Raw genomic sequence first — 16500 nt, 5'->3', positions numbered from 1 at the left:
TTTCAAACCTAAAGACGTATGGAGATTGAAAGTGAAAGGATGGAGAAGCATTTTTCATGCAAATGTAAGTGAAAAGAAAGGTGGCATAGTAGTAATTATATCTGACAAAATAGACTTTAAAACAAAGGCTGTAACAACAAAGGACACTGTATATCACAAATGGAAAAATCCAACAAGATATAATAATAGTAAATATTTATGCTCCCAACAAGAGGGCACCCAAGTATATAAAGCAGTTAATAATAAACTTAAAGGAACTAATCAATAGTAATACAATAATAGTAGAGGACTTTAACACCCCACTTACATCAATGGGCAGATCATCTAAACAGAAAATCAACAAGGAAACAGTTGCTCTGAATACCACCTTAGACCAGATGGATTTAACAGATGTATTCAGAACATTTCATCCTAAAACAGCAGAATACATATTCTTGTCAAGTGCAGGTGAAACATTTTCCAGAATAAATTATACCATGCATCTATTCTGACCACAACACTATGAAACTAGAAATCAACCACAAGAAAAATTTTGGAAAGAGCACAAATACATGGAGGTTAAATAACATGCTACTAGAAAATGACTCGGTGAACCAACAAATCAAAGAGAAAATCCAAGAAAATAGATGGAGACAAATGAATATGAAAATACAATGGTCCAAAATCTTTGAGCTACAGCAAAGCTGTCCTAAGAGGGAAGTTTATGGTAAGACAGGCCTACCTCAAGAAGAAAAATATTAAATAAACAACCTAACTTTGCATCCAAATGATCTAGAAAAAGAAGAGAAAAAAAAAAAACAGCAGAAGGAAGGAAATAATAAAGATTAGAGCAGAAATAAATGAATTAGAAATGGGGGAAAAAATCAATGAAAACAAGAGTTGGTTCTTTGAAAAGATCAACAAAATTGGTTAACCTTTAGCCAGACTCATAAAAAAAAAAAAGAGAGAGAGAGAGAGACAGAGGACTCAAACAAAATCAGAAATAAAAGTGGAGAAATAACTGACACAACAGAAATATTAAGAAGAGAATATTATGAAAAATTACATGCCAACAAATTGGACAACATAGAAGAAATGGATAAATTCCTAGAAATAGATTACTTCCCATAACAGAATTGGGAAGGAACATAAAATGTAAAAAGATTGATTACTAGCAAAAAAAAAGAAAAAAAAGAATTAGTTATCAAAAACGTCCAACAAACTGAATTCCAGGACCAGATGGCTTCAGAAATTCTTCACAAATCCTACCAAACATTTAATATCTATTCTTCTGAAACTATTCCAAAAACAAATAGAAGATTAAGAAAAGCTTTCAAATTCATCCTATGAAGCCAGAATTACCCTGATACCAAAGGCAGATAAAAACACTACAAAGAGAGAGAACTATGGGCCAATATCTCTGATGAACTTAGATACAAAAATCTTCAACAAAGTATTAGCAAATCAAACCCAACAATACATACAAAATCATTCATCATAATCAAGTGAGATTTATTCCCAAGATGCATTTGTACATACTAATAATAAAGTATCAGAAAAAGAAATTAAGAAAATAATCCCAATTGCACCAAAAATAATAGCTAGGAATAAACTTAACCAAGGAGGCTAAAGGCATACACACTGAAAACTACAAAACACTGATGAAAGAAATTGAAGATGATAAAAACAAGAATATTCCATGCTCACATTGTTAAAATGTCTATATTGCCCATGGCAATCTACATATTTAATGCAATCCCTATCAAAATGCTAACAACATTTTTTCACAGAACTAGAACAAAAAATCCTAAAATTGGTATGGAACCATAAAAGATCCTGCAAAGCCAAAGCAATCTTCAGAAAGAAAAACAATGCTGGAAGTATCACAATTCCAGATTTGCAATTATATTACACAGATATGTAATCAAAACAGTTTGATGGGATGCCTGGGTGGCTCATTGGTTGAGCGTCTGCCTTTGGCTCAGGGCATGATCCCGGAGTCCCAGGATTGAGACCCGCATTTGGCTTCCTACATGGAGCCTGCTTCTCCCTCTGCCTATGTCTCTGCCTCTCTCTCTATCTCTCCTGAATAAATAAAATCTTAAAAATAAAAAAACAGTTTGATTCTAGCACAAAAGTGCACATGCAGATCAATAGAACATAACAGAGAGCCCAGAAATAAACCAGGATTATATGGTCAATTAATCTTCAATGAATAGGGCAAGAATATTTAACAGGAAAAAGTCTGTTTCACAAATGGTATTGGGAAAACTGGATGCGCCCATGTGAAAAAACAAAACTTGACTAGTTTTTCACTCCATAGACAAAAATGAACTCAAAATGGACTAAGGATGTAAACGTGAGACCTGAAACCATAAAAATCCTAAAAGACAGTACAGGCAGTAATTTCTCTGACACTTGCCATAACAACACCTTTCTAGACATACCTCCTGAGGCAAGGGCAACAAAAGTAAAAATTAACTTTTGGGACTATCTTTAACAAAGCAGGAAAGAACATCCAGTGGGAAAAAGGAAGTCTCTTCAACAAATAATGTTGAGCAAACTGGACAGGAACAGGCAAAAAAAAAAAAAAAAAAAAAACTGGATCGCATTCTTATGTCCTACACAAAAAAATAAATTCAAAATGTACTAAAGACCTAAATATGAGACAGAAAACCACAAAACCCCTAGAGGACAACACAGACAGTAACCTCTTTGACATCAGCCATTGAAATTTCCTTCTAGATGTGTCTCCTAAGGCAAAGGAAACAAAAGCAAAAATAAACTATTGGGACTACATCAAAATATAAAGCATCTGCACTGAAATGGAAATAATCACAAAACTAAAAGACAACTTGCTGAATTGGAGATGTTTGCAGATAGCATATCTGATAAACAGTATTCAAAATATATAAAGAACTGATACAACTCAACACCAAAAAATACAAATAATCCAAATAAAAAATGGGAAGAATACATGAACAGATGTTTCTCCAAAGAAGACATCCAGATGGACAACAGACATATGAAAAAATGTTCAACATCACTTATTATCAGGGAAACGCAAATCAAAACCACAATGAGTTATCATCTAACACCTGTCAGAATGACTAAAATCAAAAACACAAGAAACGAGTGTTGGTGAGGATGTGGAGGAAAAAAAACCTGTGTACTGTGGGTGGAAACTGTCCTAACCTAATTTGTCCTAATGCAAACTCTCCTAACCCCTGTAGAAAACAATATGGAGGTTTCCCTAAAAAATTCAAAATAGTACTACTCTATGATCCAGTAATTGCATCATTGGGAATTTTTTTTAAAAAGATTTTATTTATTTATTCATGAGAGACACACAGAGAGAGGCAGAGACACAGGCAGAGGGAGAAGCAGGCTCCCTGAAAGGAGCCCGATGTGGGACTCAATCCCAGACCCCGGGATCATGACCTGAGCTGAAGGCAGAAGCTCAACCGCTGAGCCACCCAGGTGTCCCACATCATTGGGAATTTAACTGAAGGATATAAAAACATTAATCCAAGAGGATATCTGCATCCCTATGTTTATTGAGGCTTTTACAAAAAATCAATTTATAGAAACAGACCAAGTATCTATCAACAGATAAATGTATAAAGGAGATGTGGTATATATATAGAGAGAGAGAGAGAATAGAACTACCCTACAATCCAGCAATTGCACTACTAGGTATTTACCCAAAGAATTCAAAAATACTAAATATATATATATATATGTATATATATATATATATATATACATATATATATATATTCAATGGAATAATCTGCCATAATAAAAATAATGAAATCTTGCCATTTGCAACAACAGGGATGACATTAGAGAGTATAGTGCTAAGGAAATCAATGAGAGAGAGAGAGAAATATCATATGATTTCACTCATATGTGGAATTTAAGAAACAAAACAAAGGGGGGGGGTGGCAAATGAAAAAAAAAAAAAAACAGACTCTAAACTAGAGAGAACAAGCAGATGGTTACCAGAAAGGAGGTGGGTGTAGGGAATGGGTGAAATAGGTGAAGGGGGGATTAAGAGTACACTTATCTCGATGAGCAGTAATATATCAAATTGTCAAATCACTATACTGTACAACTAACACTAATTTAACAGTTTATACTGGATTTTTTTAAAGTCATTTATCTAAAATTCAAATTTAACAGGGTAATTTTACTTGGCAACTCTGAGATCTCTAGGTCTGTTCCAGGTGTCCATCTCATCTATTGTGAAATAATAATAATAATGGGGACTTGCCTTACAAATAATTCTATTTGACTCTAGTCCTGCAATTATATGGCTCCCCTCTTCACTGGTATCCCCTGCCTCTGGATGGCACTCTCCATGGTTCAGGCCTTCATTCTGTGGCTGAGTGAGCATTCCCTCAGTCAGCTTCTACAGTGAGCAATTCTTCATCATCAGTTAGCCTCTTGCTCTTCTGTACTCCTTTCTAATATGAAGACAAATTCTTTTCTCTTACCCCTTCTTTGGGGGGGGTGTAACTTAGAAAAAAGAAGTTTACCTTTTTTTTTTTTTCTTTTTCTATACAGCTCTCTCCTTTCCAGGGGTGGGTGTGTGGATGATGGTGTTGATAGGTGTGAAGTATATTTAGGAGCAATTAGTACAATACTCAACAGCATTGTTCTCCCCAATATTTACTCCGTCACTAAAGTTGCCCACTATAATGAAATGATGCTGAACATCACTGATCATCAGGGAAGTACAAATCAAAACTACAAGAATATATCAACTCACACCAGTCAGAATGTCTAAAATCAACATGAGAAGCGATAGATTTTGTTGATGACCTGGAGAAAAGAGAACCCTCTTGCACTGTTTGTGGGACTGCAAACTGGTGCCACCACTCTGGAAAACAGTATGGACATTCCTCAAAAAATTAAGAATAGAACTACCCTACAATCCCGCAATTGCACTACTAAGTATTTACCCAAAGAATGCAAAAATACTAATTCAAGGTATACATGGACTCTAGTATTTATAGCAGCATTATCTACAATAGCCAAATTCTGGAAACAAGCCAATGTCCATTGAAGGATGAACGGATAAAACGAATGTTATTCGGCCATAACAAAGAATGAAATCTTGCCATTTGCAATGACATGGATGGAGCTTAATGAGTATTATGCTAAGTGAAATAAATTGGAGAGAAGCTAATAGCATATTATTCTACTCATGTGGAATTTAAGAAAGGAAACAAATAAGCAGTGAGGGGGCAAAAAAAAAAAAAAAGAGAGAGAGAGAGTTCGACCATGAAACAGACTCCTAACTATAGAAAAATGCTAGTTACCAGAGGGGCAGTGGGTAGGATGATGAGTTAAACAGGTGATAGGGATTAAGTACACTTGTGATGAGCTCTGGGTGATGTATGGAAGTGTTGAATCACTACATTTACACCTGAAACTGATACTACATGGTCTTTAATCCTAATTTAATAATAATAATAATTAATAATAATAATAGTTAATAATAAAGTTGCCTATTATACAGAACTCCTTCCTTCTTTGTGGAAATGTTTGTCTAAGGAAAATAGTTGTTCTTCCATGGGTTATTTCTTACCTCAGGTTCATCAGTTATTTGTCTCTATGTCTGAAACACTATTTTGGATACAAAAAGTTCTCTTGCTTGGGATTTCTGAGCCCTAAGTATAAAAATTTAATGAAACATCTATTCCATGTTCCTATGTGAAGATTAAAATGGCTTTCCCCTCCTTTTGTTTGATTTTATTTGTTATTATATTTTGGTTTCTTTTTGCTTTGGTTGATCTGATACAGAATATACAAAAGAACACATATATGCTATTCTCAGCTCTGTTTTAATGGTGCATTTTGAGTATCAGCTCTAGCCCAGACAAAACACTTAGTATACTTTCTAGTCAGACACTTTCCACCTAAATTGAATATTTAAAATTTGCATGTACATTTTTTAGACCTCTTATAATAAACATATTCATATTCATTCATTTATATACATATATATAGTTATATATAGATGAGTTTACCCAATTTTGTAAAAGAAGAGAAAGGTGCATAGGTATAGCAATAAGTAAAATAATTGAGATAGCAAGACACAAATTTTATTCTTGGATTTAACCACTAATTCATTGTGCTACCCATCCCCACACTTGGATTTCCTTGTCTGTGAAATGAGCATGATATACCATGGTGTTGCAGGAACAATATTTTTTTTTGTGTGTGTTTTTGTTTTGGGGAGGATTTTTAATAGTAAGGTGCTATTACATTCTGGATATAATCAAGGGGTTATTTGAATATATACGCGCTACTTTATTGTCTGTGCTTTTAGCTCATAAATTGAACCATTCCTTAGGAGCACAGGATTTTGATCCCACACTGTGACAAGATATTGTCCATTTCTTTCATATAATATTGTTCAAAGAAGTAAATATTCATCTCACTCTTAAATGACTCTCACTGATGCCTGATTTCCAGCAACCCTTTGAATTTCTCAGTTTTCAAAAGCATTGCTTCCAGAAGGCAGATTGCTGTGGTTTTCCTCAAATTAAGTCCTAGGCATACTTACATCAATGGGAACTGGGCTGTCAAGGAAATGAACACAGCAGAAGTGTAGACACACAAGTTCCAGTACACTGAAGTTGCACATCTGAGCTCTTACTCTGTTTCAACAATAAAAAGCTTTATGATACTCACAAATCTCTTTTCTTTTCACCTTCTGAGACCTTGATTTCTTTCTTCTTCTTCTTCTTTTTTTTTTTTTTTTTTGGTTGATTTTTTTTAAATACAAAACCATGGCAATAGAATAGATTTGTGATTCCCAGATACAACTGATGAACAGAATCACCTTTGATTTTTTTTTTTTTTAATTTTAGTTTCCTGGATCCCACCCCAGACTTAATGAATCTGACAACCACATCTGGAGAATTTCCTCATGCCAATGATTTCTTTACAAAATAGACACAGTCAAGGAACAACTGGTTTGGCACTACAGAAAAATATGAATCATTATATTTACCTAAATTCAGAAATCCAGGGTTGAGTGAAAAATACATATAAATAAAATATTGTATATTGAGACTACAGTGTGATTAGGGAAGTTGCAACATTAGAAAGGAATAACGAGATTTTAAGACACACACATTGTGACCAGCAGATCCTGGAAATCTGTCATTTTTATCTGTTTTCAGATGATTCTGAAGATTAGCGATATAAAAGAATGATTGGGTTCTTCCAGGTAACACATTTTATTTCATGTAAAGCTCTGACTGCTGCAACTAGTCTATTGTTTCCTTTTATAAAAGTGATAAATATTTAATAATTGACAAGAATCAAAGTGAAAATGTCCCTCATTTGAAAGTCAGATATGACAGTCATTCTGGATTTTTAAAAACTGCCTTGACAAATAGACAAGGAGTAATATCTCAAACTGTCTTTTATATTGCTCTTCACTAGGTGAGAAACTTTCTTCATGAATTCACAGACTTATCTGTGCTACAGGAAGCTTATATGGAAAATCTGCTACCAAATCAAGCCTCCGTGTTGCAAGCCAACAAACAAATGAGCTTTGTATCAATCAACTAAATCAATCAAAACTGGCTTCTTATTCAAGTTGCATGATGTTTTCTTTTCCATGTTTCTGTTGAACCTATGGACTATTTATTGAGCACCCATTATGTGCTTAGAACTACCTACAGAAAATAAATTGATCTCTTTTCTCACGACGGTGGGAGAAGATGTGTAACGAATGAAGCCTATGTAGCTGTGTATCTTTATGAGAAAAAAATGAGTAGAGTAGATTACAAGGGTTTTTGAAGAAGGAAGAAATGAACAGTAGGGAGAGCAATCTAGAAAGTCTACATAATGAGAAGAGAGTGCTTGGAGTGAGCAGAATTTGGTTATGCTAAAGGGAGTTAAGGAAATACGAATGTGGACATTTCACAGGTACAACCAAATCTCTCTGTCATGGGATTTTCCAGCCCTTGTACACACACCTCCCCACATCAACAACACATTCTGCTGCCAGCCACTGCCCGTTGTGCATCTTCTAGATGTAGTTTGTTGGTTTTCCTGTTTTTCGATTTTATATTATACAAAATCCATGTAATCTTTTTTTCTTTCTCCATAGCTCTTTGATCAGAAGGTCAATGCTTTTGTTTGCTTCTATGACCACTTTTTAATAGTTGACACGATTTCTTGAGTTTCTTAAGGCTGTTAGTGTAATCTTAGTTTTTAAGGGAGTCTTAAGTACCTATTTCCATAATGCCTACTCTTAATCATCGCTCCCTTTACAAAAACAGGAAAACTGTATGACAAATTATTTTACTTCCTTATTTGGCCACCTTTAAAGTTTAGTTCAATTGGCATCATGTGGTATAGCAATTCATCCAACTATGCTGTTCATTCTAATTCATATACTCTCCACAAAAACACTAAAATATGTTTCATTATAGTTTTGAAACTACAAGTTCTAGGTAATTGCATATTCTCCTTTAAAACTATAATTTCCACTGTTTTCCTCAGAACTGCAGGTCAAATGTGTGTTTTTAATGAAAGTCTTACCTAGATTAGTGCTATAACTTTTCCCCAAGCTAAGTTTAATCTCCATATACAGTATCTGTTATCTATATAACTTTTTTTACTTAAGCAGGTCTGTACTTCTGACATTACATAAATATTAGAAATCCATCTATTTCTGTAGCACAAAAATGAATGTTCTTTGAGTGTTTCCAAAATGTAGGATAAATACTGGTACAGGTAAATTCCTCAGACTGGGCTGACAGAAACTAGATGATAGATAGAAAGATAGATGATAGATAGATAGATGATAGATAGATAGATATAGATAGATAATAGATGATAGATACCTAGTTAAATTTGAATTTCAAATAAATAATAAATAACTCTTAGTGTAATTATACATGTGTGGGTCATATCTCTATTACAACTGTATTAATTATTTGTTTTGAAACCAGAGGTAACTGGCTCCTGTGTTTTTACTTGCTGTAGCTGGCAACACTACCCAAAAATTATTACCGAGACTCCATCGGGCTTCCCCAAAGTTCTCAGCTTTGTGTTTTTCTTCTGTCCCCTTTGTCCTCACATAATTCCTCTTGCTACTTGGCTTAGTCCCTCCTGTTAATGCTGCCACCTGGCAGTATCTTTGATATATAGAGTCCCTGCCTCTGGTTCCTCACCTGGCATTCTCATCCAACATATTTGTGCATGCTGTCTTGAAGCCTTTTATCATGGCCTCTGAAATCTTCCATATTGCTCTTGGGTCCACACACGATTGAGTCCAAATTTCTCAGCTGGATTCCAGGCATCTTCTTACTGAGGTCACATTTCTACTCAACTGTTGTCCCACTGATTCTCCAAGTTAATGTCTCACTCTTAATATGTTTAGGTTAAACATGTTTACTGTGTATCTCCATCACGTCAGCCATGCTACTTCTGTGTCTTCTCTCTTCTCATGTCATGATCCTGTCAAGCCATTCTGCAAAATTCATCTCTTGGCTGCTTTCCTATACCTGTCCATCCTCTTATACAATTAGTCTTCTATTGGTTACCTGCAACAATCACTTTAAGACACAATCATATACTACATTTCCTTTTTAAAGCAATGTTACTTCTTTCTCCATCAATGAAATAATATTTTTAAGGTCAGTAAATATATCCTGGGTTGTTTTTTCCTTTTCTTTTTTGGAGTGCTAATCAAATTGCAGGCATTCAATTAGCATGTTTGGAATTGAAGGAAAGATGATCATGCTCTCTTAACAATAAAGAGTGCCATTTTCCACAGAGAAGGAAATGATTAAAACAGTGTGGGAGGATATGGGCACATCCATACCCCCTTGCTTTAGTGTATCTGCTGGATGAAAGTTGCATTCAGTAATAATCAAAAGGGAGTTGAAAATTGAAAACAATCATCAGGCTTTAATCATGCAGCTCAAAGTGAAAGAGATAGGGCCCTAAGATGCCCTAAAATAGTATTTTTGCAGTGTTCATTTTAGAACTTGGAAGACTAAAGTTACATTCTCTTTGTCCTGATTGTTCATTTTTGCAGCTCCAGCCTGACCCTCCATTTCAAGTTCAGGTTCCTACAACTGGATGTTTCCTGGCCATTTTGAAAAGTTATTGCATTCTATTTGAGACAAGATCAGTGGAGGTCAAAGGTCAGAACACTTGACTGGAGGTATGACATTAGGAAAATGGGCATTTCAGTAATCATTCTGAACTTGATTTGGAGCAAATAATAAGGCAGAGACACCTTTGATCTACTGACTGAGGCCCAGACGTGGCCTGGTATTTTTTGCTAGTGCTATATCTCTAGAGTTCATATAAATCAATTTACAAGAACATTATTTATTCCTCTCTCCAAGACGATTTGCCAGAATGAGGTCAGAAAGAAAGATTAATATGACACCTAATATCGCAGCAAGAAGAAAACTGTTTTACAATTAGGGTCAAATCTTAAAGAGGCAGGTGTTTTTCCTTTGCCAGAAAATACTAAATTCACAGTCTTGCATTAAGGGACCTGGTAGGCCTTATTTTCTGAGTCCAACAGCAGTGACACATATGCAAGCCTTGGATATTTGAAATCCTAGATTGAGTATTTCTTTAACTTCTCTGACCCTTAGTTTTATCATCTGAAAATAATAGGGTTTAGTAAGGATTAAAACTGAAAATATGTGGGTGATAGAGCCCTTCTACTCATAGTGCTCCTTGATTTCTGTTCACTCTTTCCCTAAGAAACCAAGGTTTGGATGTAGGTAAAAATTTATACAGTACTGTATACTGTCAAGGCCTACCAAGTGTATTGTTTCATGTATTAAAAAAATACTCCACTGAGAAGCAAAGACTATATTATCCTTGCACTTTTCAGAGAAAGAAAATGAACCACAAAAAAAACTGAGACAGAGTGGAAAGATTCCTAAACAAGAATCAGGAAAGTTGGTTAAATTTCTAACTTAGCCACTAACTACTTTATGGCCTCGAGCACTTTAGCCCTCTTGTGTGTAAAGTAAAAATGCTGACCTAGATCCTCGCCGTTGTCTGGCATAACTCTCAACATCTGTAATGCAACCCAGACAGGGACAACATTATAAACAGAAAGGGTTTTTTTTCTGGTTATTAAATGGTATGACTCTCCTCACTTGATCACATTGCTTCTTTTGCAATTATTTGAAGCATTGATTTTTTACATTTACATGAAGAAATATAAATTTCTTTGCCCTTTAAAATCCAACTGCTAAATGTGTGTGTCTTACAGTAAATGTTGCTCAACCACCAATGATTTGTTGTAACTGCGTGGGGGACACACATAAATCAAAAACGCATTTAGAGCTCAGTCCAAATTATAAATTCAATAACCTGGTGCAAATTATAAATCAAGTAACTGACTACTGTGCAACTGTCAATCAATTGAAATAGATTAACACCCTCAACCCAAGTGACTTGAGGAACTGTAAAAGTTAGGGAAACTACAAGATTGTAGCTCTAATTTGAAGAGCTCTCCACGGTGTTGGCAGCACACTTCTGGACACAGAGTAATAGGAATAGGGAAATTTGTGGAACACACACTGTGGGCTTTATTCAGACTATCTCTGTGTTCTCATGACTACCCTATGCAGAAGTTGCTCTTATCATCATTATTTTCTCAAGGATGGGTTGAAGACAGAGGTGAAGGTGCTCACGCCATGTCATATGCTCCTAAAACACAGCAGGACCCAAACTGCCTGGTGCATCTTTGTCTAGACACTGACCTCTCAATAGTTACGCAGTACTAACCACTCCTTATATAATTCTAAGCAGAGGAGGATGACTGGTGGATGGAATTTCATGCTCAAATTATCTTCAGTTGAAAACCATCTTTTGAGCTAGAGAATATAAAGATTTCAGGAAAGCCAGAGTATGTTGGATTTATCTCCTTCAATGATGAAAATGTTTATTTTTGCTCATATGCATTATTTTCTATTATCAGGATGTGCTTTGCACCTGTGTAGTCTTCATTACTTAACATAAGTACAAGTTTCAGATTGCAGAATTAGGTGCTTTGGTTTTTCTTATTTTTATAATGACTTTGTTGAGCCACTTAATCAAGACCTACAACTTCCACCCTCTCCAGACACAAGAATGTGTGGCCATGTCATGGGATTTTGTGAGGACTGAAGAGGGGGGAGAAAGTGTTTTGCCAATAGCTCGGCATTCTGTTTCCCACATATCATATATTAGGTTAAGATAATTGGCTTTCATCTTATAACAAGGTAAAATGAGTACCTACTGAAAGACGATGGCTCTGTGAGCAATCTTCACATACATTATCTTATCTGATTCTGAAAACCCTGGGAAACAATTTTTTTTATTAAGATTTCTTTAGCAGTCATGCATTCTGTGGAGTTGCTTGGGAAATATAATGAACGTGTGTACTTTCTCTTGCAGAACCTTAGGTGGCTTTATTGACCTAAGATCCCAGCTCCTGTGGGGAGAAAATATAAAATCCCAAACACTTCCCATTGGAAATACGATTCCACACAAACATCCATTGGTTAAACCTCTCTCCATACTGCTGTGACTTTCTACATTTTCCATAGTTCACCAGCTTTCAGTATGGTGACAACCCTAACCACCCCCAAGAGGATCAACCATGTGCTCTGGAGAGATAAGGGAACATGCTTGGAGATTTGCCTCACATAACACCAACCCTCTCCAATGCATTTACCATTAGTGCTTTCATTGTTGTGTGTAGTAGTAGTAGCAGTAGTAGTAGTCGTAGTATCTCCTGCTAGTAAATCTTAAATGTTTCAACATGGATCAAGATAGCCAGTACCTCTGAGCTCAGAACCACCTGGAACTATCACTACTCACAGGCATTAAACTCATTCAGCTGCTGAACAAGTAGGCTGACTATATCTCATCAGGACAGGAGATCATAAAACATGTTGAATGCTGGATATTTCAAGAATATCAAATACTAGTAAACATAATATTCTAAGATAATAATAGTATCAACATCTTTTGTTAAGTTTTTGAGATAATTATCTATTATTTTTCACATCAGATTTATTATTCTAATATACAATACACAATATACACAATGTACATACACACTATGAACACAGTATATACACACTATTTGTATACATATATACACATACACAACTACTACACACATACACAAGTATATCAAAATTTAGAAAATTGATCACATGCCAGCAGCCCCCTCAATAGTTAATACTCCACAAATATAAATGCTATTCTTACTTCTATTACCACAAACTTAATTTGCTTAGTTTTGAATTTCTCATAGTGGAATGATACTAATGATACCAAGCCCTCTTTGTATCTGCTTTCTTCATTCAACAATCTGTGTTATAAAATCCATCCATATTGTTATGTGTAGCAAAACTACAATTAATTTATATATAATATTCCATTTTGTGAATATATCATGATTTACCAATTCTGTTGATGTATCTTTGAATTATTTCCATTATTTTGTTATTATGAATAAACACGCTATGGAGATTCTTGTGTATGCTTTTTGATGGGAATATGCATTTATTTGGGGATGGTGTTGTATAGCCAGGAGAGTAATTGCTGGGTCACAGAATAGATGTATATTTAATCTCTGATTGATATTATGAAATAATGTTAAGTGACTATATCAATTTAGACTCTCTCCAGTAATTTATGAGTTCCAGCTGCTCAGCATCCTTGAAAATACTTGGCATTTTTAGTTATTTCACTTTTAGTCATTTTGTCTCTAAGCTTAATTTCGAATATGTTGTTGTGGGGTTTTGTTTCTTTTTCCTGAGAGAAAAAGAGAGAGAGAGAGCACATATGTGTGCTGAGGGAAGGGGGCGGGCAGAGGAAGAGGGAGAGAGAGAATCTTAAGTAGGCTTCACACCCAGCATGGAGCCCCCCTGCTGGACTCAAACTCAGGATACTGAGATCATGACCTGAGTTAAAATTAAGAGTCAGGAGTTTACCCAACTGAGCCATCCAGACACCCTGTTTTGTTTTTCTTTTGAGGTGATATACCTATTTTTTATCTGTAACCAAATAATAGGTAGTAGGCAAAATTTTATTTCTGCAATATATATATGTGCCCTGTATATGCTTCATGTTGTGATTTTATATACATATACATACATACATACATATATTCATTCTGTGTAAGTACAAATGCAATGAAAAAATAGGTTAAATGATGTAACTACTTTGTTAATTACTGTAATTTTGCATACCAAATAAAAGCACAGCTGCAACACAGACCAAATTTTAAAAATATCAATTTTAATTAATATGCAGTTTCTAACTATGAGCAAGAGACTGCAAAGGCACTATAGGGTATAACAAAAAAGTGAGGATTGAACAGGCTCTCTTTCCTTGGAACTTACACTCCAAGATAGGGAGTTAGAACCAAATGTGAGTAACTGACAAATGTCAAAGAAATCAAGAATTCAAAAAGGGTCATAAAAATATAAGGCATCATTGTTATATGAGATCAACCAAAGTAGATAGTTAGTTCCAATCATAGGTATTGGAAAAAAATGATAAAGAATTTTTTTCTCAAGGGAAACAAAGGATTTCAAATAGTAGAAATAAGTTAGATGATTTTCTGAGTAAAGGAAGAACATTAAAAAAAATCAACACTGTCACTATGTTAGAAAAGTTCATGGAAGGATTGATTGATTAATTGAAAGTAGAAAGATCTATTCCATTTGGTTGAAATGGAGAGATATGGAAGAATAGAATAGTCTCTGTCAAAAAGATGAGATGTTCACTGATAAATAGTAAAAAAAAAAAAAAGTGGATAGAAGAATGAATGAATACATGAATGATTCCATTAGTAAATGAAGAAAGAATCAATAAAAGATTTTTGGGTCACAGTTTCTGTATCTATCCCACTGTTGGATGTCTTGTGGGTGAAGCACTGAATGTCTTTTTTTCTTTTTCACAATCTTCTCAAAGATGTTAGTATGGTGAAAAGCCTTGGAAAATAATCAAGTTCTCTGAAAACAAAGGACAGATTTACTTACAGTCCAATACAACAAATATGTCTTTTTTTTTTAGGATAACAAGCTAATTTGCTTGAAGAAAGAAAGAAAGAAAGAAAGGAAGGAAGAAAGAAAGGGTTTGTATTTCCTAAATTCAGGGCTCCTCAGCTGTGATACATAACCACATGAGTGCAATAGACCTCTGACACCTTCACTTCAAATCTGTGGGACTGGAGAGGCAAAAGTGATGCAAACACCATACCCATGGGCTTAGTGTGCCAAGAGTAAGCTGTTCCTTTATCTCTAACTCAGGATTTTCATGTCTTCTACCAACATGCCTATGACTTTAACAAACTACTTTGTTAGCTTCTAAGCAGTGTAAAATCTCAGACTTTTCATGACAAATTTAAAAGGACAGTCTCTTCAAAAATGGTGTTAGTGAAACTGAATATTCATATGTGGAAGAATTAATAGGACCTTATTTCACATCATATACAAAAATCAACACAAAATGGACTAAAGATTTAAACATACACTGAAAACCTTAAAATTACTAGAAAATAACATAAGGAAAAGGATTTTTGACTTTGGTCTAGGCAATGATTTTTCGGATATAACACCAAAGGCACACAGGCAACAAAGGAAAAATAGAAAAGTGAGTTTGTGTCAAACTGAAAGCCATCTGCAAGGCAAAGAAAACAACCAAAAGAGCGAAAAAAAAAAATCTATGAGAGATATAGGGTGAAATCTATGGAAAAATGGGAGGAAATATTTGCAAGCCATCTCTCTGACAAGAAGTTAATATCCAAAAATAAACAAGGAACTCCTACAATTCAATAGTAAAAAAAAAAAAAATCAATAGCCAAATAATATAATTGAAAAAAAATGAGCAAATAACCTAAATAGACATTTCTCAAGAGGTATATGAATGGCTAATATGTATGTGAGAAGATGTTCAACATCACTAATCATTAGAGAAATACAAGTCAAATCATAGTTACCTACCATTTCACTCCTATTAGAATGACTAGTCTCAAGAAGACAGAAAATAACAATTGTTTGCAAGGATGTGGAGAAAAGAACCCTTGACACTGTTGGTAGGAATGCAACTTGGTATAGCCATTATAGAAAAAGAGTATGGACATTCCTCAAGAAACTAAAAACATAATTATCATATGACCCAGCAATCCAATCCTACTTCTGGATATATGTCCAAAGGAAGTGAAATCAGGATCTCAAAGAAATATGTGCACATATATTTATTAAAGCATTATTCTCAATAATATATATATATATATATATATATATATATATTGAATATTATTCAGATTTGGAAAAGAAGAAAACCCTGCCACTTGCAACAACACAGGTAAACCCATAGGACATTTTGTTAAGTAAAATAAGTCAAACACAGAAAGTAAACACGTGTGATTTCACTCATATGTTGGACTTAAAATAATCAAAATGAAACCAGCAGATTGTAAAATGGTGGTTGCCAGGGGCTGGGGAG

General features: G+C 34.6%; 1 long non-coding RNA gene across 6 annotated transcripts in view; it reads left to right on the top strand.

The window, feature by feature from the left end:
• Positions 1-15907, top strand: part of LOC144285042 (uncharacterized) — a 180200-nt gene extending 164293 nt beyond the window's left edge. For 2 of the 6 annotated variants that reach the window (XR_013353437.1, XR_013353435.1), the window contains 3 exons: positions 7179-7225; positions 10055-10183; positions 15067-15907. This is a non-coding gene — a long non-coding RNA (uncharacterized LOC144285042). Of the gene's footprint in view, positions 1-7178; positions 7226-7443; positions 7737-10054; positions 10184-15066 lie in introns of those variants that run through there. The other 4 variants (XR_013353438.1, XR_013353436.1, XR_013353440.1 and 1 more) reach the window with 3 other exon arrangements.
• The last annotated feature ends 593 nt before the right edge of the window (positions 15908-16500 follow it).

Source organism: Canis aureus, chromosome 15 (genome assembly GCF_053574225.1).
Source record: "Canis aureus isolate CA01 chromosome 15, VMU_Caureus_v.1.0, whole genome shotgun sequence".
NCBI lineage: Eukaryota > Metazoa > Chordata > Mammalia > Carnivora > Canidae > Canis > Canis aureus.
This window is presented reverse-complemented; position numbering and strand designations above follow the sequence as displayed.